The 21,740-nt window shown below is 41.7% G+C and overlaps 1 long non-coding RNA gene across 1 annotated transcript in view; it reads left to right on the forward strand.

Annotated features, from left to right (window-relative positions):
- Positions 1-10,377: 10,377 nt before the first annotated feature.
- Positions 10,378-21,740, forward strand: part of LOC115943406 (uncharacterized) — a 29,518-nt gene continuing 18,155 nt past the window's right edge. The window contains exon 1 of the long non-coding RNA XR_014143756.1: positions 10,378-10,410. This is a non-coding gene — a long non-coding RNA (uncharacterized LOC115943406). The remainder of the gene's footprint in view (positions 10,411-21,740) is intronic.

Raw genomic sequence — 21,740 nt, forward strand, 5'->3', positions numbered from 1 at the left:
ATCTTGTTATATTTCTTCTTTAGTCCTTTATTTCTCCTTTTTTGTCTTTTTTTGGGAGAAGAATCAAGCATTTTTTTATTATTCTATTTTTTTCCTCCTATTTTAGCTTACTGGTTATTAGCTTTTAGAAGTTCTGGATTATTTCATCTTTTTTCTAAAAGGAAGGCAGACGGTACAGGCGAATCACCTTAATCCTGTCGAGGGTTGGTTTTAGGCTTTGTTAGGGTTGGTCCTTTTGGGTTTACCTTCATTACCAAGCTATGGTCTTTCTGGAGCCTCAGTCAGAGGTTTGGGTGCTGGTGAACCTTGAAGTCCACCCTCAGTCTCTTCAGTACCATTCTCTGGCAAAATCTTTGCACAGCGCTTCAGCCAGCCGCCCAGATGTGGCTTTCCATTAGCTTTCCTATAGTCACTAACTCCCTTCCCTTGGGAATTAACAAGCATCTTAATGGGGGGATTGCTTCTAGCCTTCCCGGTTCACTTGTCTGCAATTCCCTCCTCTGTGAGATTTCACCACCTATGTTCCAGCCACTTTGGCGGCTTTGAACTCCAATCTGTCTCCTCAGCCCAATAGAATAATACAGTAACTGCCACTTACTCTATTCCCTGCCCTGTGAATTGGGCCAGGGAGACTATGGAGCTCCCCTTGGTGTGCTTACCTGCTCTTAGGGATGGTCTGCATTGGTCGCTCTTCAATGCCTTCAAATGCTTGTGTTAAATATTCTGTGCAGCTGTTAATAGTTGTTTTCAGCAGGATAGCTGGTTCAGTACAAGCTACTCTATTATGGCTGGAATCAAAAGTTTTCCTCTATTACAATTTGGTACCCTCAATTTTATAAATAAGAAGTCTAAAACAACTCAAGAGCTCTAAAATCTAAAAATCTAAAAGAACTCTGCAACCATCATCAAGTGTTTCCAACTTGGCATTCTGTTTAGATCAGATGTCCTTCCTTTCTCATCTTTACTTTGGTTCTCTGGCAAGAGCTTTGTATTTGGACTGAGAACGTGAAGATTTGGTTCCTAGACTTCTATATAAAAATTATGTGATCCTGGACAAATATCTTCTTATTACCACTTTGGTTTTATCATTAATCAAGGAGGATAGCCGTTAATGCCTGCCTTCCTTAAGTCTTTTCAGGAACAAGCAGGACAAATCCTTGCACTGTTTTCCTGACAGCGATGGTGTGAGATCAGCTTAATAACGAAAGCAAGGTTCACGAGGATGCCATCCCCATAGAGATGTGGGAGCTTTCATAATTTCCCAGCTCTCCATTTCTCCTCGTGCTCTATTTTTCTTTTTCTCATCTTAATTAGAGCTGTGAATTAGACACAAATGTGATTGCTCTTTCTTCTGCCATCTGGGTCAGACTGTCCTGCCTGACCCCTAGAATGAAAAGGAACACAGGTGTTTGAGTGGGATATTGGTTTTGAGAGAGCTGGCTGGCCAGGTGAATCCGACCAGAGACCATTTCCTATAGACAGGCCATAGAGGAACCCAAACTATCAGAAAGGTTTCGCTCAGCATGGAAACAGCACATAAAAAAGCCATGAAAGACTGAACGACACTAAGCTTGGGCAGCCAGATGGGTATGTTGCTATGAGTGGAATCACCTTTTAGCTGGAATTTTGGGGCCTAATGAGACAAGGCTTCAGTGGCGCAGCTCCGCTTTGTCTCTGACTCTGCTTTTTCTAGGTTTTATCTCTGATGAATCCCCTTCTGGTTGGTATAGCCTCTGTTAGGTATTTCACTCAAGTCAGCCCGGTTGGTGTCTTGTCCTTTCAAGGTCACCTCATGTCTCTGCTCAGATGCTTTCTGTGCTCAGTTTATAGGTTGGCTCTGAGACATTGTTGCTTCTTGTTCCCAGATTTGGAGAAAGGACCTTATTATAACCTCCATGTTCCAGACCTTTTATAACCCCAATGGACCAGGTTCTTTCCATATGTATCTCTTTTGATCTTCACACGAGTCTGGAAGGTCATCACCTTCCTTTTACAGATTTGGAAACTGAGGATCACAGAGGCTAAGGCATCTGTCCAAGGTCACAGAGTGGAATGTTACAGACAGTGTTCAAACACAGGTCTGACCTCAAATTCAGAGCTCTGCTTGCTGCTGCTGCGGACAAAGTACCATGTGGGTGAGCCATTCCAAATTCTCATGTCACCTGTAGAAGAAAGGGCACCTAAAAAAAAATGCTTTAGTCAAATAACCCTCCAGTCTAGCACACCTTCATGTCTTTCTACCTTAATTCATGTTTCTTCTCCTAGAATTCTGCTCATACTTACTGAGCACTTACTATATGTTAAGAACACACAGTAATACAAAGATGTAAAGCCTATAGTGGAGTAAGAGTATGAATAGGTACAACCTCTACAGAAGGTAATTGAACAACATTTTGAATCTTTCAAATGTGCATAACTTTCGACCAGCTATTGCCCTTTAGGAATTACTCACATATGCACATAAAGCCTACAGTGTAACTGAGAATATTGATACACATATAAATAAATGCAAGGTATCTCAAATTGATATATCAAGTACATAAAGGAAAAAAGAACTGCTATCATTCAGGTTTCTACTGGAACCAGTAGTGTGTGTGTGTGTGTGTGTATTTATATTTATCTATTTATGAAAGAGAGGTTTATTACAAGGAGTCGGCTTATGCAGTTCCGGAGCTGGCTAGGCAAGTCTGAAATCTGTAGGGCAGGTCGGCAGGAAGGGAAGGCTGGAAAATTTTGCCCAGGGGCTGATGCTGCAATTCCACAGTTGGAATTTCTTTTCCCTCAGAGAAACTTCAGTTTTGTTTTTAGGGCCTTTCAACTGATTGGATGAGGCCCACCCAGATTATCAGAAAATAACCCTTTTTACTTAAAATCAATTTAAGTAGATTTTAATCACATATATTAAAATACCTTCACAGCAACACCTAGATTTGTGTTTGATTGGATGATGGAGTACTCTAGCCTAACTAGAGCATAAAGTGAACTAGCACAAGAGGGTAAAATATCAAGAGCAATACAAAATACAGATGATCAACAAGCTATAGTAAAATGGAAAACCATTTAAAAGAGAGGATTAAAATATGTTACTAAAGTATGTTGCTAAAGTATACAACCAATGGGAAGAAACAAAGAATCTAAGCCAAAGTGTCTTGAACAATACATTGATTGGTTTGCAACACAGGAAAACCAAGAATAGAGTGGAGTGCTTTGGCTCTGTCCATCTCTCTTTGAAGACTGGGGAGCTTTTTAAATGCCTCCAGCAAACCTCCTCTCAAGTCTCATTGGCCTGAATTGGATCCTGGGTCCATATTTGGATTAATCTTGTGACTAGTGAATACTAGGCGCTAGTAGACTTAGCCTGAGTCAGTCAGTAGTGAAGGGAAGGGAAGGTTATGATTGCCTTAGATCAGGGCCTCCCAACCTTTTCACAAGTAATGATGCCCGTATGGGTGACAGACTAGAGTGGCTCAAAGCAAGCACCTTGGGGCTCCAGACCTCCCAGGGTCTGCCTGGCTGTCTCAAGGGATAAATATCTCTACACACCAATGGGTTGCAGCAACTTGCACGTTGGGTTACAACAGTTAGGAACCAGCCCCTAGGGAAAGGATCCATTCCCAAACTATGAGACTTCTACTCGGTGGAGGAAGAGTGGACTGGTTAGTAAGGACACAATGGGTGCTTAGGAGAGGGGACACCATGGGTTTAGGAACCAAGGATGTTTCCAAGGTTCTAGTTTCAGTAACTGGGTAGAGGCCAGTGGTAAACTAGAGCAGGATTCTACTGGCTCATGAGAGCAAACTGTCTGTGTGCTGTCCCAATTCTGTATTAAATGATGGGAATATTTATGTCACAGAAATTGGCAAATGCTACAAATCAGTGTTTTCCTCTAGAAATCCGTCTTTAAACCTTTACCAGGACATGAAGGGCCCCAAGACAGACACACTGGAGGAGGAACAGGCTTGGTTTTTATCTTCCTGTTGGGAATCCTGCTCACTTTTTTTTAATTGAGGTGAAATTCACAGAACATAAAATTCACCATCATACTCAGCCTTTTTGAAGTTTATTCAAGCTCATGGTTATCGCCTCTTTATTTATCATCATGTTTTATTTTTGAGAAGGTAACACATTTACATTCAGAAGTTACAAAAAAAAAAAAAATCCAATAAAAAGTGTCCCTCCTGTTTCTGTTCTCCAGTCATCCAATATCCTTCCTTGGAGAAAACCCAGGGTAATGGATCTTTCGGTATACTTTCTGAAAATTCTTAAATAAATGAATTCTCAGAATATTTTTAAACACACACACACACACTGGTCTAGCCTGGCTTTTCTTCATCTAACAAAATGTTTCTGGGATGGTTCCATACCAGTACCTACAGAACCTCATTTTCTCTTACAGCTGCATGGTAATCCATTCACATACAAGCAGTTACGGTGAATGACTTTGAACAGTTCTTTTTTGCATATATATGGGTATATCTGTAGGACCAAGTCCTACAAGCAGAAATGCTGGTCAAAGTCTATGTATATTTGGAAGTTGAAGGACGTTGTTAAATTGCCTTCTGTTGATAATGCACCAGTTTACATTTTCATTAGCAATATGCTTATTTCCTCACAGCCCTGTCCACAAAGCATGTTATCAAACTTTTGATTCTTTGTCGATCTGATAGGGGGAAAAAAATGGTATATCAGTGTGATATAAGTTTCCTTTCCTTTTATTGTGAGTAGGGGTTGCTCATCTTTTTATAGGTTCAGGGGCCCTTTCTGTATCTTTTTTTTTTTTTTTTTGGTAAGCTATCTCCTTGGATCTTTTTCCATTTATTCTATTGGGTTTGGGGTACTTTTAATATTAAATTTTAGCAGTTCTTGTTAGCTGAAGGAAATTATCCTCAAACACTTTTTTCCCATTTTGTCATTTGTCTTCTGGCTTTGTTTCTGGTGGTTTTTCCCATGCGGGTCTTTTTTTGTTTTTAAAAATTTCATATAGTCAAATCTACCAGTTTTATATAGTTGAATCTTGTATGGCTTCTTGGTTTTATGTAATACTTCCTCGCTCCAAAAATCATTCAAAACCTATTAAAAATGTAGCCCAATTTTCTCTAGTACCTTTATGTTTTCATTTTTACATTTAAATCTCTTCTTCATATGGATTTTGTTCTACTTTTATTTTTTCTATGTGGCCATACAGTTGCCTCCATATTATGTGTTGAGCAATCCACCTTTTCCTCTTGTTTTGAAATGCCACCTTTAGACATTAATCTATAGAAGAGAAAACTGGAAGGTTGGTACCTGCCATTTAGACAAAAGAGAGCCGGCCCTTGCTGTCTTTGGGAAGTGACAGTTCTAACATATAGCTACCTGCTTGATGCAGTACAGTTCTCAGTTTGCTTTAATTTCCTATTAAGAATTCCGTATGTGGCAGGGGTAGGACAGGGAACACACAAGTTCTTAGGGCAATTGGGAAACAGAGTTATACAATGTGTTGATTTTGTTCTTCTTATCTTGGTTTGTTTTTTGTTTTTTTTTTTCCTGACCAGGGGAGGTCATACAAATGACAGCAGAAACTGCAGAAGTAAGCTACTTTTTGTTTTCAACTACTTGGTTACTTCCTCCCTTTATCAAGAAGTTGCTTGTCTATTTCTTGGGTAACATCAGTTTTGCTATGAGCTACAACTAGAGAGAACAAAAACAGGAATGGTGAATAACATATGAAAAAATCTCTTTCAGAACAAGTAAATTTCCACTCCTGAAAAAACATTTTGACCACCGTTTTGGAGAATGAAGAGGTTCCTCCTAACCAAAACTAATCTTGGCTCAGAATCTATAGACAGTGAGACCTTTAACGGTCATTGTTTATGAGGTCAGGAAAAGGAAAAAAAGGAGGAACTGCAAGATAGCTGACAGAGTGACCGGAGATTGTGACTCTGTCACATGCTCATCTCCAGAAATGGTCTCAGACCAGCCGACAAAGCCTTGTTGGTCTGAGGAGGTGAATGGTCCAGGCAGCTGGCTCTGTTTCTGGTGGTTTTTCCCATGTGGGTCTTTTTTTGGTTTTGTTTGCACCTTCTCCACAGAATGAAGTTCTGAGCTGCCGAGTGGAGCTTGGAGGCGACAGGCCACCTATTGGCATCCCCACTTCGGGAATAAGCAGGCTTGGCCAGCCAAGGCTTGAAAATACAATTAAGTGGATCATCCGAAGCACTCCTCAATACCTAGAGAAACTGGGATGGCCTTCCCCCTTCTTCTGTCTACATACTCTGCCTATGTGGCACCAGAGTAGCTTCTTAACCCTTTGTGGGGTCCTTGGTGTTAATTTCAATTTGATTTTACCAACATGTGTTTAGGTGGGGAAAAGGAGGCCAGCAGATAGGAGAGGCACACTGTGTTGTCCCAAACCCATAGAATGACTAGGCTCCATTTTACATCTTACCCCACCAGGGAAATCTCAGAATAGAAATAGAAAGCAACCTGTGGCTTCTTTGGTTGCTGTTCCCCGTAGTAGGTTATTGACCAGGGGTGATTTTAGCATAATAGAAGCTTATTCTTTGTAAAAGCAGGAGGTAGAGGAATCTTGTCCTTTGTCTTGTTTTTTTGAACCCCCAACTCACCTCTTACTGCCTTCTCACACTCATCATTACTTGTCAAAATGTCCTGTGGTCCTTAGTACCTGATACACGATTCCTTCACTCTTAAGGTCATGAGGCAGGGGTCAGGACCTTTTCTCCTGTTATAGCCACTAGCCCATCAAGTAAAAATGGCCAACATACTGAAATAACTACACCCTCAAGTAAATTATTAAACCTATGTTATGTAAAGAGAAGACAAAACCATTAAGCATAACAAACACAAATCACATTCTTAAATGTTGGCATCTTGAAGAGGAGAAGAAAGGGAATGTATTAGCAGAGGAAGTAGGGAGAAAAGAGAGAGAGACAGGATATAGGAGGGGGCCAGGGGTTCAGTGGAGAAAAGAAACAGTGTTGACTCTTGTATATACCCCCCTTTGAAGTGTCAAAATATTAAAACAACTATTTCCAGTTTTCCATTGCTTTCATTCTTAGCTGTTGGTTTTGACTGAGGCAACCAAATCATCATCCTCAGTGAAATCATTTTCTAACCTCAATAGCAGGAACTAAAGTTAACTCCTGCAAGGTCCTGTCAGAAGCCAGATGTTAAGGGCTGAATGTTTGTGTCCCCCCCACAAATTCATATACATCGTAGCCCCGATCCCCAGTGTGATGGTATTTGGAGGTAGGGCCTTTGGGAGGTAATTAGGTTTCAATGAGGTCATGAGGGTGGGACCCTTATGACAGAATAAGTATCTTTCTAAGAAGAGGAACACAGAGAGATCTTACTCTCTCCCTGTGAACACTCCCCCCCCCCAAAAAAAGGCCATATGAAGTGACAGTGAGAAAGTGGTCATCTACAAGCTAGGAAGGGTTCTTACCAAGAAACTGAGTCTGTTGGCACCTGGATCTTGGACTTTCACCCTTCAGAACTGTAAGAAATAAATGTCTATTGGTTAAGTCTCCCAGCCTATGGTATTTCGTTATAGCAGCCTGAGATGACTAAGACACCAGAGAATTGGACAACCACCTATTGGCTAAAGGTCATGGTCATAGTAGGGGTTGGGGGGATGGAGTGTGTATGTTTGCCAGGATTCTGCATGTAAAAGTCCTCTCAAGAATTCTAACTCCAGTAAGAATCCCTGGCTGCCCTCATAGAAAGTATCTGCATTTTGATAGAGGCCTCTTAAAAGCCAGGTTGCCTGTAATACACAAAGGAATGAGTTACTATTGATGGGAGGTCAGGTGCCACTCCACATAAAGATTTGTTTCCCTGCAGGGAGGGGAGAATTTTTCCTTTTGTTGTTGTTGTTGTTGTTTGTTTGTTTGTTTCAACTCTGCCACAGGCCAGAGATCCTTTGTGGACATACTTAACATCAAAATATTCCCCCCTATTTCTCACCTCCTTTCTGAGCTTGTACACATGGTAAGTGTTACTTATCAAGTAGCTATTGCTGGGAAAAGGGAGAGATTGTGTTGGGGGGCCCTCCCTCTCCTCAGCTACCGTGAGATTCTCTGTCTCTGCTTCAGGAGCAGGACGGGGAGTGTCCCACCCACTGTGACTAACACTTCTGTTGAAGCACTTAATTGCTGTCCTCTGACAAGTCTTCAGAGACTAAGCACAAGCATGCTACACCCCACTCCAACAGATAGCTGATAAGCTGCTGCTGGGACTTGGGGTGGAAAACAATTCACTTTCTACTTATTTTTTAGAACCTTCCATAGCAGAGTGCCTTTAGAGAGCTGGCTGTTGTAACCTCTCAGAGTCAACAGAGCCAATGACAGTTTCATCCCCAAGAACATTGCTGGTTTGGGGGCAATGATTTGCATTTAATGAAAACATTAACTTTCCACAACTTCTAGAAAAAACAGTTTGGCTCTATCATGGTGGCAAGTGCTTATTTTCTTTCATACCAGCCCAAAGAAGTTTTCAAAGTTCAGAAACTCTCCTCACTACCAGCAGGTTAATCACTACAGATGGAAATTTCTTTGGCAGCAGGCTGAGGAGCCGTGAGAGGGTAACCAGTCCTTGGAGGATTCTTGCCACCTTGCCACCTAAAGCAAGAGGAACTGGTTTTCTGTAACCGGTTTTATAACACCAGTGGGGAAACGGATTCCCCTCCAGCTGGAAGCGCGGCAGCTGGTTTGTTCTGGATCATCTCGCCTGCCTCCTTCTCAGTCCCTGCCTTGTGTCAAATGTATAGTTCCATCTCCCTTAGTTTCAATTCCCGAAACGCAATCTCCCTGAAATGGCTCTTCTCTGACAACCTGGGCTGGTGGCTGCCTCTGGCCACACCTTGCCTCCAAGGCAAATAAGCACCTTTAATTTGGGCTCCCGAGTGGAAATAACAGATAGTCATCAAGAACAGAGGGCTCTTGCCTGGGCTTGCTCAGAAAATCCCCTTTGCGGTGGGGGTGCCGCTGTTTCTCCAGATCCAGGGTTATGCATCCCTTGTCAAATTATCAGGATGTTTAATTCTGTCAAATATTAACCCTTGTCCTTGGTTGCTTTGGTGAAGAGAGATGAGGGTGGAAGGTAAAAGAAAAGAGAAAGAGAAAGAGAAAGAGCATGTAGAAAGCAGAGTGAGAGACGCTAAGGGAGAACCAGAAGGAGGAAGGGGAAGAATGTGAGTGGGGGACCCAGCAGGTCATCTGGGCTCAGGGAGCCTCCAGCCTTATCTGCTCTGCGCATTCGCATTCGGATCAGGGTTCTCACCACTGTTCATTCCTCTGGTGGAGCTTTTTCATTCTGATTGTCATGAAAAAATATGTAATTACCAAGTGAAAAAAAAAGGTTGAAAACAGCCTGTACGTATGATCCCCCTTTGAAGTATTTGTTGGCATAAGGGTTTGGAAGGCCATAGATAGAAATTTTAAGTGTTATCTCGGAAGGGTGGAATTATAGATGAGTTTTTCTCTTCTTTTTTTTTTTTTTTTTTTTTTTTTTTTTTTTTTTGAACTTTTTTTTTTTTTTTTTTTATTCTTATGTTAATCCCCAGAGTTTTTCTCTTCTTTTTGCCAATCTCTACTTTCCACAATGGATGACTGTTGTTTATGATAGAAAAGTTAAAGTCATACTGAAAAGGGAAGGAAGAGACAGACACAGAGGAAGAAACAGTGGAGTCAAGGGAAGGAGACAAAGTTTTTTGAGGCATGTGATAATGCAGATATTTAATCAAGCTATGAATTTCCCTGTTTTAATTGCCTGTTCTTTGCACTCAGGGTACCCATTTGACTACTATTTACAGTTTTTTAAGGCCTCTAATTTTTAAATCTGTAGAGCTGTATTTCTTAAGCAGAGGTGCACATGGGATTCAGCAAGGAATTTTTTTCAACATATCCTTGCCAGGGTCCCCCCTCAGAAGTTCTAATTCAGAATACTGACCTAGGGCCTGGGTAGGAGTCTTTTAAAAAACCTTCCCAGGTGTTCTTATACTCATCCTGGTTGAGAATTTCATGGTGTGCAAGACAATTCACAATATTAGAACTTCTAATTTTACTGATTTTCTATGGCATCCTTTAAAAATCTCTACTTGTATGTGTATTAATGCTGTATATAATATTGATACCATAAGACATGTATAATTTGTGAATAAATTTACATATAGGAGGGTGTGTTAAAGACATTTTTCTTATAAGGATGTACAATAAAAAAAAAATGGAGACAACTGCTTCAGAGAATTAATTGTAAGTGGGATAACTCAAGTGTCCAACCAAATTAGAAATTTTTCTCCAGGCTGAGATAGAGAAACGTCACACTATGGATGATGACTCATTTTGACCTACTTTGTTTCCCTCTTAGATTACTGGTCCTGGGTCATCATTTGTGGTGTATGATCTTCCCCAGGTAGGCTGCAGCGGTGTCCTTGGTAAATACACATGCACATACATGCCCCAACTCAGATGTCAGCATTTGGAAGCTCTCAAAGCCTTCAAAAGGCTGATCATTATTTCGTGGTTCCTACGTGTTAAACTCCTACAGCTGCTTTGAAAACAGCAACTGGATTATCTTAGTGTAAAACAATGAATAATAATTAGTAAATAAGTATTGATTAAAAAATAAAACTATAGGAAAAAGTAAAGAGTGAGAAGTAAATCTTCTAGGTAAAGATAGAGAATTGAATATGCACACATTTCCTTTTGCTTTTTTCTGAAACCTCAGTAAAATGATGGTAAACAAATTTTTTAAAGGGAAGAAATAATAGCAATTAAAAAAAATTTTGAAAGCGGAAAAGTAAGAAATGTGGCCAATGACACAGCAGACAGGGGAAAACGGAATCCTAAGCCAGCAGTGGGGAAATTCAAGAAACTAACTAGAATTTCCCAAAGGCTCAGGAATTGGCAGCACCAGAGACCTCTGGCAGTGAGGTGGGGTCATACAAAACCATAAGGAGTGGTTCCAATTCTCTTTAGAAAGCAATGAGACTCCCAGATCCACCCCGCCCCTCTCTGCACAGTCAGGCCAATACCCCTTTCCCCGTCGCAGAGAGACTGGATCAGGGGTCTGTAGATTGGAGGACATTGGGCAGAGATGAAGACTGGTGCTGTATTGAAAACAGAGTGATGAAGTGGATAGACGGAGACCCAAGGCTCTTTCCCTGTTGCACTCCTTCAGTGCCTACAGCCAGAATGATGTCTCTGGGCATAAGCCCTCAAGAGTCCTCTCTGGGGAGTTTGGTCTCCCCAAGAGTCAAAACAAAGGCACTGATTTGAGGGTCCTCCAAGCAAACAGCCCAGCCAGAATGTATAGTGGAGCCTCTGGTCAATAATCCCCTAAGGTTCAGAACTTCCACTCAGCTTTTCCGCCCCTATTCTTAAATAGGAGCATGATAATCAAGGTTTCCCAGAGATTGAGGAGAGCCTCTTACATGAAATACAGAGACCAGAATGAACAGAAGAAAGCAACCTGGAGAAAAGAGAGACCACACAGGTTGAAGAAAATATTCAATACCCTCTGATTAATATCCTCAGAGTTAAGTTATGTAACCATCAAATAAGTATATGACATTAGAAAAAGGAAATCCAGGAACAAATAAGACCTCTTGGAAATTAGAAATAGGATAATAAAAATTAAAATTCAATAAAAGGGTTAGAAAATTAAGAAGAATAAATCTCTGAAATTAGAGCAAAAGAGAAAGAAATGAAAGATAAAAAAAAAGAGGAATCCAGAACAGAAGATCTAATACATGAAAATAGGATTTCCAAAAAGAGAGAACAGAGAAACCAGGGAAATATTTTTGAATTATGTCTTTAATGACATAATAACAGCAGAGGAACATGTGTTTCTGAAATGAAAGGGCCACCAGATGCCTACACAAGGATTGAAAATAGACCCATACCAAGACACACCAGTGTGAAATCTCAGAACAAGGAGGACAATGAAAAGATGCCACAAGCTTCCACAGAAGAGGAGAAAATAGCTTCTACGTAGAAGATGATGAATCAGAATGGTTTCAGGCTTCTTAAGAGCAACCCCGGTGGCCAGATGGCAACAGCCTTCAAAATTCTCCAAGAAAATGATTTCCAGTTTAGAATTCTATACCCAGGGGCACCTGGGTGGCTCAGTCGTTAGGTGTCTGCCTTCTGCTCAGGTCATGATCCCAGGGTCCTGGGATCGAGCACCATATCAGGCTCACTGCTCCACGGGAAGCCTGCTTCTCCCTCTCCCACTCCCCCTGCTTGTGTTCCCTCTCTCGCTGTCTCTCTCTGTCAAATAAATAAATAAAATCTTTAAAAAATAAAAAAAATAATTAAAAAAATAAATTCTATACCCAGTCCAAACTATCTGTCAAGTGTCAGGAGAGATTAAAAATGTTTTAGACATGCAAATTCTCAAGAATTTATCTCCCATGCCCCTACCTCAGGAAGTCCCCAGTACATATGTCAAAGCATGAAGCAAATAAGGAAAGAGGACACTAGAGCTCACCCAGGAGGAAAGCACCCTGGGATGACCGTAAGGGGAGATTCCAAAGATGGGAGCTCTGCCTCGGGTCCAGTTTGCAGTGTATAGAAGGTGTTGGGAGAGATTTGGGGGGAAATTGGTGAAATTGTTAGAGTACCTAAAGATTCTGGTTGTCTTGGGTACTTGGGTGGCTCAGTCAGTTGAGTGTCTGCCTTCGGCTCAGGTCATGATCCCAGGGTCCTGGGATGGAGCCCCACATCAGGCTCCTTGCTCAGCAGGGAGTCTGTTTCTCCCTCTGCCCCTCCCCCTGCTCATGCACATGCGCTCTCTCTCTCTCTCTTTGTCAAATAAAATCTTAAAAAAAAAAAAAGATTCTGGATGTCTTGAGAGCAGACATTGGCAGATGGCAAATATAAATGTGTAGAAAACGAAGCAAACAAAATATAAGAGAGTTATTAGCTCCAAGGACAACAAGAAAGTGTGCAGGAAAGGGAGTTACTGTGATTTACTGCGGTTCAGTTGTGAATAGTGTTTTATAGTCACCATAACACAAACACTGACAGATGAAAACATCATGGAACTGCAAGAATGGAGAATGGGGAAGGATGAACATGTATGGTGGGAGCAGCAGGAACAAAGACACCAAATCCTTATCTTCTATCCTGGAGACAAACCAGATAATGGCTAACATTGAAAGAGCAAGGAATAGCACTTCAAGCTTGTTAATTCGGAAACCTGGAGATAAATACCAAAAGAGGCTTAAGTGTGGAAAATGGTAAGGAGGGGTAGGGGATAGTTGTTTTTCATGACAAGCCTTACAGAACTATTGAACATTGTAGATTATGTGCATGTATAACTAACTCTAGGGACGAAGAGAAAATCAAAAAAGTACCTATTAATATTTTATTCAAGAAAAACAAAGTCCATCTCCTTTCCTCTCTGGATTCTAATTCCCACAGCTCTGCTTGCTAGAGACCTTTCGCTGTTCCTTGTGAGCTCCTCCAAAAATATTCTACAGCTGTACACTTATGCTTGCCTCATAACCTGCAGTCCTGATTGAATCTTGTGACCCACCATGATCTTGACTAGAGACATTAATTTTTTTTTTTAACAGCGAGAGAGGGAACACAAGCAGGGGGAGTGGGAGAGGGAGAAGCAGGCTTCCCGCCGAGCAGGGAACCCGAAGAGGGGCTCGATCCCAGGACCCCAGGACCATGAGCCGAAGGCAGACGCTTAACCGACTGAGCTACCCAGGCGCCCTAGAAACATTCATTTTTTGAGGCTCCCAAGAGATTGAGAAAGGAAAAGTTGCAACAATGGGATTTAAAACTGTGGGTGAGCCATACATGTTTGTATTAATAAAGGAATACCTTTATCAGATATCAAAGTAATGTCAGAATTTTACATTTCAGGGCTTCTGTGAGGCCAACGAGAGGCCCAGGCCAAGCTGCCTCCCTCCACTGCCCCTCCACCCACCTCACCCCAGCTCCTGCCTGTTCTGTGCTCAGCCTTACCCAGGGAAATTAGGGAAGGTCCTAATTTTACCATCTTCCCTCGCCTTGCCTGTTACTGTGCTATTTCCTTCCCTTCTCTGGAATGTGTATTATTCTGCCTTTGTCTTCACTGAGTTTCATTCAGTTCTGAGCAATTCCTCTGGCACTTCCTCACCCTGCTGTCACCTGTCCTTTGAATCAATATGCTCTCCATCCTAACAACCCTCATTAATTAATTAAAATGCCGTCCTCTGCCTGTTTTCCATTTTGGTATCACATTCACATTTAATGAGCATGCTTGCCATTCCATTATTCAGGTCACTGATGAAATCTTACGTCACCAGCCCCAATCTCTGTGGACACCGCATTTGTTATGTCCTCCCAGGTTAATAATAATCCACTGTACTCATTCTCTAGGCATGCAGCCACTCGTAATTGTGTGGTTTAGAATTTAAATTTTAGACCAGTGGTTTTCAAACCTGACTGCATGCTAGAGATGCTGAAGGAGAGTTTTAAAATATGGATCCTGGATCTTACAGCAATCCTATCCTACTAGGTTAAAAACTTGGCCCAATAAGTGAGCCTGGTCACCTTACATACAGAATCTTCTTTGTCTCTTTGAAGAGAAGAAAAGTAAAATATTAGAGATGGTTTTGCAGGACCTTGTAATACAAAGAGGTGACAGACTATCTGATCTTAAGTTCTAGTTCTCCTTTTCTTGAATTCTAAAGGGAAAAAAATGTTTTTAAACTTGTCATGGGTGCTGTATTGGTTTCCTATTTCTGTTGTAAAAAAAAAAAAAAAAAATTACCACAGGGGCGCCTGGGTGGCTCAGTCCGTTAAGCGGCTGCCTTCGGCTCAGGTCATGATCCTGGGGTCTTGGGATCCAGCCCCACATCTGGCTCCCTGCTCAGAGGAGAGCCTGTTTCTCCCTCTTCCTCTGCCTGCCACTCTGCCTACTTGTGCTCTCTCTCTCTCTGTCAAATAAATAAATAAAATCTTTAAAAAAAAAAATCACTACAAATGTCGTGGCTTAAAACAATACAAACTGATTATCTTAGAGTTCTGGAAGCCAGAAGTTTGGTATGGGTCTCACTGGGCTAAAATCAAGTCAGCAGCACCGTGTTGTGTTCTGGCTCTATTTCTTGCCTTTTCCAGCTTCTAGAGGCCACCCACATTCCTTGGCTTGTGGCCCCATTTTCCCAGCAATGTGGAGTCCACTCATGCTGTTACCTCTCTGGCTCTCTCTCTCACCTCCCTCTTTCTGCTTTTAAGGAAATTTGTGATTGCTCTTGGCCCTGCCCAGATGATCCAGGATAATCTCCTTATCTCAAGGTCAGCTGATTAGAAATCATTTGTTTTGTGGTCGAGTGGGTGGCTCAGTTGGTTGGGCACTGACTCTTGATCTCAGCTCAGGTCTCAATCTCACGGTTGTGAGTTCAAGCCCCTCCTTGGGCTCCATGCTGGGTGTGGAGCCTACTTATAAAAAAAAAAAATCATTTGTTTTTGCCGTGTAGCCTAACATCGTCCCAATTTCAGGGAGTAGGACATGGATATTATTATGGGTGGGGAGTGGGGAGTATTATTCTGCTTACCACAGGAGAATATTCAGTTTTCTCCTAATAATTTTTAGGTAAGATATGAGTGGATATAAAACTCCTCAGCTAGAACTCTACACAAAGCTCACAGCCCCCTAGGCATAGTGACATATCTTGCCTTCTACTAGAACTAAAGGCCTATTCCTGGAGCCCAGGGACCTGCTGTGACCAGGGCCTCCCATAGCCGACTGCAGGGCAACTGCCCACCCTTTGGCAGGAGACCCTCTGGAAACTACCTCATTAGGCCAGCAGCCCCCAGTCTGGGATCACTGTGTTCAGTGTGAGCTGGAAATCTCTTTCCCATGGGCACTGGGGAAGGGTGGGCCTAGAACAGAAGCTATACACTCATCCCCGGGTTAACTAAGCCGTTCTCAATCTCTGTGGCTGCACAAAGGATTCTAAGCCCTAAGTTTCCATTGGGAAATCCCTGGTGCCTTCCTATGTTCCCCAATGAATCAGAAGCTCAAAGTGGGGCCCAGGAATCTGTGTTCTTTAAAACTTCCCGTTTAGGGTGCCTGGGTGGCTCAGATGGTTAAGCGTCTGCCTTCGGCTCAGGTCATGATCCCAGGGTCCTGGGATCGAGTCCCGCATCGGGCTCCCTGCTCGGCGGGGAGCCTGCTTCTGCCTCTCTCTCTCTCTGTCTCTTATGAATAAATAAATAAAATCTTAATAAAAAAAAACTTCCCGTTTAATTCTGTGTATAGTCAAGTTTAGGAACTACTGGTTTAGACCATATTTTTTAGTTTAATGAATATATTGTAAGGATTAAAACTGAAAACTTGCTAAAATCAAGATGTATTAGTAGCATCTATTACTTTTTTGGAAATGTCAGATTCTTATATATTATTAACGTACATTACATATTTTATATATATTATATAGCATATATAAAATGTTAATATATATTAATAACATATAAATGTTATTCTTATATATTACTCTCTGATAGAAAAAAAATCAGATTAAAAGGATGTTCCATTTAAGAAAACCCAATGGGTTGAAACCAGATTTATAAATAATAATAATTAGGGGGTAATTATTTGTATTACAAAGTAATTCATTGTATTATTTCCTTTCAACAACAAATCCCTCTAGGTCTCTTAAAATACTGGTCAATGCACAAAAATTCAGTTTATATATTATTTTTCAGGAGCATTTCTAGTGAATCAAGCGTGGTGCACCCAAGTCCTGATGAAGCTGGGCTTTCAGTTTGAAAATTTGAGTGGAAGGAAAAACAACAAACTTGACCGGTCTGTAGACTCTGTTGCCCAGGTCTTCCACTGGGTGGTGTCCCAGCACCAGGTGTGCTATTGGCCACAACCTTGTCTGTGGTTGTGCCCACCTGGCCCCACCTTTAGGCTCAGCCCTGCACTCATCCCTGGGATGAGTCCTGAGGTCGCAGGAGTTTCAGAATCCCCAGCTCAGCACTGAGAACAAGCATCAGAGAGCTCTGACCTTGGTACTCACTTCCAATAATTGGGATCTTGGCTTTCTTCCCCAAGTGCTGGCCTACAGCTTGAGCTTCTGCTTGGGGTGCCTGCCTTCCTTGGAGCTTTTTTTCTTCTTTTTTAGAGTGGGGAGGGGTCGGGGGAGGGGGAGAGGGAGAATCTTAAGCAGGCTCCACGCCCAGCCCAGGGCCTGACTCCGGGCCTGAGCTCGATCTCATGACGCTGAGATCATGACCTGAGCTGAAATCAAAAGTCAGACGCTTAACTGACTGAATCACCTAGGTGCTTCCTTCCTTGGAGCTTTCTATTGCTCCTCAATGGCAGGCTCTCAGACATTTAACTTGAGACCTTAGCCATGAGCAGAACCTGAGCAAGACAGCTTCTGAAGAGACAGGTTCAGACCCACCAACCAGTGGCTTGAGAATGACTTGTTCTCCTGAGCTAGGATCCTATGAGGGCCTGGCCACCCCCTTCACTATGGACTATCTCAAATGCCCATGACATTGTAGCACATAGCTGTGTACCTGGGCTTTCTGCATCTGGGCTCTAGACCCTGGGGCTTTTTGCAGTCTTAAACTTGGCCCTGGCCTGCTCGTCTGAGGCTTTAATTCCCTCTTCATTTATGCATTTCTTCTAATGCAAGGATTAGATCCCCTTCTCTATATCTCCAGCTGCTCATTGAGATCCTGCTCCAACCAAGCAGACCCTCTGGATCCATCTTGATGGAGCAAGATCTCCCCTGAGATGAGAGCCCCTTAGATCTCAACACCTGCCCAGAATAGCTTCAGCACCTCTGGGTGTAGTGGTTTGCTGTGTTGTCCACCCTTTGGAATACCTTCCTTGAGACAGGTCAGCCTTCCATCTGGCCCTGTGGTATCATGTAGTTATCTGAGTTCCAATTCTTCCATATAATAGATGTGAGATCCTGAAGTTTGCTTAACTTGTTTGATCCTTAATAGATTTGATAGGTTTCTTTCCAGCTAAATGAGCTGATCTACTTCATAAGATGGTTGTGGAATAATGTATGTAAAACGCCTTGTGCTTGGCCTATGGTAGGGTGATACTATTTCTTTTTTCTTACTTGTCCCCCAGTGACTACTGGTCTGTGTGGCTAAAACCCCCACACATCTCATGGCCAAACAGGCTCAGAAATTCTTATCTGGATGACCTATCTCATCTCTACTTTCTTAGAAGTCAAGAAAGGCCTGAGTCCTGTGCAATTTTGGAGGCTCTTTGTATATAAATAAATGTTAAAATAATGAAAAACCAAGGCACAGACCAAAGAAAATATTTGCAAAACACATATCTGATCAAGGACTTGTGTCCAAGATATAGGTAACAAACAAAAAACAAAAAACCTCTTAAAACTCAAAACAAGGAAACAAACAACCCATTAAAAAGTGGGCAAAGGATCCGAAAAGATACCTCACCAAAGAAGATATACAGATGGCAAACACTCATATGAAAGGATCCTTAACATAATATGTCATTAGGAAATTACAAATTAAAATAAGATATACTACTACATGCCTATGAGAATGGCTAAAATCCAGAACATTGGTAACACCAAATGTTGGTAAGGGTTTGGAGCAAAAAAACCTCTCATTCGTTGCTGATGAAATGCAAAATGGCACAGCTACTTTAGAAGACAATTTGATGGTTTCTTGCAAAACTAAACATACTCTTACCATATGATCCAAAATTTGCACTCCTTGATTTTACCCAAATGAGACAAAAACTTATGTTCACACAAAAACCTGCACATGGATGTTTACAGCAGTTTTGTTCATAATTGCTAAAACTTGGAAGCAACCACAGTATCCTTCATTAGATGGGATAAATAAATTGTGGTACATCTAGACAATTAAATATTATTCTGTTTTATAAAAAAATGAGATATCAACCAGGAAAAGACATAGAGGAACCTTAAATGCGTATTGCTAAGTGAAAGAAGTCAGTCTGAAAAGGGTACATACTGTATGATTCCAGCTCCATGACATTCTGGAAAAGGAAAAACTATGGAGACACTAAAAAGATCAGTGGTTGCCAAGGGCCCAAGAGGGAGGAATGAGAAATGAACAGGTAAAACACAGGGGCTTCTAAAGCAACAAAGCTAGTCTGTATGGTACTGTAAAGGTGGATATATGATTTTATGCATTTGCTAAGACCCATAGATCAACCCAACACAAAGAGTGAACCTCAATGTAAATTGTGGACTTCAGTTAATAATTATGTGTCAGTCCTGATTCAACAATTGTAACAAATATACCACACTAATACAAAATATTAAGAATAGGAAAAACTGTGTGTACAGGTGAGGGAGGGGAGGATATGGGAGCTCTGTGCTATCTGCTCAGCTCTTCTATAAATCTAAAACTGTTCTAAAAAGTAAAGTCTATTAATTAAGAAAATAAAGAAATACTAAAACAGTGTTCACTTTAAATGTGGTTTATTTTAAATATCTCCATTTAAAAACTCAGTGATTTTAAAACAAACAAAAATATAATGCAATGTAATTGTGCTGCTTATAAGGTAATTGTGGGATTACAAATATCTTTTTTAAAATTCCAGTATAATTAGGGATTATAAATATCTTAATGCATAATGCATGACAGATGAATGGTCTGGTAATGGGAGGCATGTTCCAAGCTGCATGAGAAGAGTTTTCTTCCTTCCATCCTCTGAGTGCAGCTCTGTAATGCACATGAAACTTCATTTGGCAATAACCAGCATGGAGCACCTTCCTTACGGGAACATCTCCAATAAGTGGAGCATCATGATGGGCCCTACTGGGGCTTAGCTTTGTCAGTCCAAGCCCACCACCAACTCCACCGGTCCTGCTTTTGAATTGGAGTTGGCTGGCTGCTTGCAGGTAGGCATTTCTAGTGCTCACTGCCTATCGACCTAAACTTCCAAGGTTCTCACACTTATGATGTCCCATTCCTATCCTCCGCCCATCTACTGAGCCTGGGCCAGTCACAATACTGAACAACTACATTGACTGTACCATTGCGTTTTGCCTACTGGAATGCTTCTGGTTAGTAGCTCTCAACAGAGAGGGGACTAGAGATTAAAAAAGAAGGAACGATTTCATCATGCATAAAGCCTTCTGTGTTTAACTGCCTTTGCTGTATACTTCCTCTAATTTCCAGGGGTGGGCCTAGTGCCCAGACAGATAGAAATCAACACACTTGCTGACTTCACTTTTCTTTCACTTTTGTCAAGTTTTTTCTAATTATGGTAGGAGTAAGTACTCCTAGAAAATTTGCAAGTCACAGAAATGCATAAATAAGCACAGAAAAAAAAAAAAGTCCTCCCAAATCCTGTATTGCCCAGAGGCAACCGCTAATGTCACTGTACGTGTGTATTTTTTTTTTTTAAGATTTTATTTATTTATTTGAGAGAGAGAGAGAGCACAAGAGCGGGGAGCGGGAGAGGGAGAAGCAGACTCCCTGCTGAGCAGGGAGCCCGATGCGGGACTCGATCCCAGGACTCCAGGATCATGACCTGAGCCGAAGGCAGTTGCTTAACCAACTGAGCCACCCAGGCGCCCTGTACGTGTGTATTTTTAGCTCCACTTTCAGTCCTGAACCTCACACAATCAGACTTTGCCTCCTCCATTTTCTTGGAACTACTTCTCCCATAGGTCAACGTCTGTCAGGGGCAGCCTTCCTGGTGTGGCCTGGAATCCATCTCGTTTTCCTTCTCAAGGACTATACTTCTGCCATCACTCTCCTTTGCCTGCATTAGCGTTCTCCCCTTTAGTGGATCGCTCCCATCAGTCTGCAAACTCGCCTTAATAGTGCACATCTTAAGCACTTCCTTAAACCCATTACCTCCTCTCTACTCCTCTTTATAGAAAGATCTCAAAAGAGATATCTGTATTTGCCTCCTCCACCTTCTCCCCTCCGGTACTCTTCAATTTGCTTCAGTAGGGCTGTCTTCGCTCTACTGAAAGGACCCTTATCAAGATCATCAGTGGCTTCCGGTTTGCTAAATCTAATGGTCAATTCCCTGTCCTCATCTTCACTTCTCAGTAGTGTTTGAAGTTCAGTCTCCTTCTTTCCAGAAATAACTTGTACTCTGGGCCTCTGTTGACACCACAACTCTCCTGGTTTTCCACTTATTTCACTCTGCTTTGTCACTCATTTTTGGGTCCCACCTTCTATGTCTGACTTTGAAATATTGATTGATTCCAGGGTTTGATTTCAGGCCCTCTCTCTACAAGGTAATCTCATCAATCCCACTGTTTTAAATACCATTTATATGATATTGACTCTCAAATCAATGTCTCTAGTTTTGGCCCTTAGGATTAGCTCACATGAGGTTGCATGTATCAGAAAAAACCCAAATAATAGTGGCTTAAACAAAATAAAAGCTTGTGCTTGTGCTTTTATTTCAATACATGAGGAAATTCAGTATACAGGGATATTTATTCAATGTATAAGGAAATATATTTGATGTATAAGTTTGAAGGAAAGCAAACTAGGACTTGTATGGTGGCTTGATTGCCATCAGAGACCCAGGAACTTCCCTTATCTGTTTCATGATCCCAGCCCTTGGCTTCCATCCTCAAAGGCACCTCGTTATTTCAAGATGGCTGCTGGAGATCCAGCCATATCATACACATTCCAGACTGCAGGTAGGAGAAAAGCAGGAAGACAAAAGTATTCACTTCCCAGTGGAGTCAATTCACTTTATGGAGGCTTTCTAGTTTCTTCACGAAATGTTCACTT

The sequence above is a fragment of the Leptonychotes weddellii genome, chromosome 3 (assembly GCF_054177405.1).
Source record: "Leptonychotes weddellii isolate Sample4059 chromosome 3, ASM5417740v2, whole genome shotgun sequence".
NCBI lineage: Eukaryota > Metazoa > Chordata > Mammalia > Carnivora > Phocidae > Leptonychotes > Leptonychotes weddellii.